The sequence below is a fragment of the Oryx dammah genome, unplaced genomic scaffold, assembly GCF_014754425.2.
Source record: "Oryx dammah isolate SB20612 unplaced genomic scaffold, SCBI_Odam_1.1 HiC_scaffold_27, whole genome shotgun sequence".
Classification (NCBI taxonomy): Eukaryota; Metazoa; Chordata; class Mammalia; order Artiodactyla; family Bovidae; genus Oryx; species Oryx dammah.
In genome coordinates this window covers 129,158,684-129,159,390 of record NW_024070211.1, presented here as the reverse complement: position 1 = coordinate 129,159,390, position 707 = coordinate 129,158,684, and positions in this window count along the sequence as shown.

Sequence of the window (707 nt, the reverse complement as noted above, 5' to 3'; positions counted from 1 at the left end):
CACACACACACACACACACACACACGGCTAGTAACTTTTTATTTAGGGAGAAACTTAAGGGTATGGGGCAGGGCGTAAGTAGAGGCTTACAGTGAGTGAGAAGTGAAAGGGTGGAGGACTAAAGACTAGTCAGGACTTGGGGGAAGGGGTAGAAGACCCTACTCTCCAAGGGCACACTGTGACAGACTGAAGGGGACACAGCAACCAGAGGTCAGAGGTCCTGGAGGTGAAGGCTCTTTGGTAACTTGTCTGCTGAAGTTCTAGGAGTCTTCCCCTGGATGGGAGTGGGGTGTTCCGGAGTTTGAGAGGCAGGTGGGTGTGTGTCCCTTCAGGTCCAGGGAAGTCCTCCCCTAGTAGCAGCTGGTCCTCTCAGAGAGACTGTTTTGTCAGGACAGAAAGCTGCCTTTCGCGGTAGGTCCTCAGCTTCAGCTCTAGAGCCAAGGGGAGGCTGTGAGCAGGAGCTCCAACTTCCAGGAGGTGGAGGGGGGATGAAGATGTGGAAACCTCAGAGTATCACTTCTGGCTCCAACACCCAAAGATGGGAATGGCGGCAGCAGAGCCCAGAGTGGGAGTCAGAGTCAACCTCAAAGCCGACAAGCATCACTATCTCTCTGATGACTCCAGTTTATAAGGGAGGAAGTCTCCATTGTTCAGAGAGTCTTCAGTCTTCTATTCTCCTCAGAGATAATTCTTAGCGGGATGTTCAG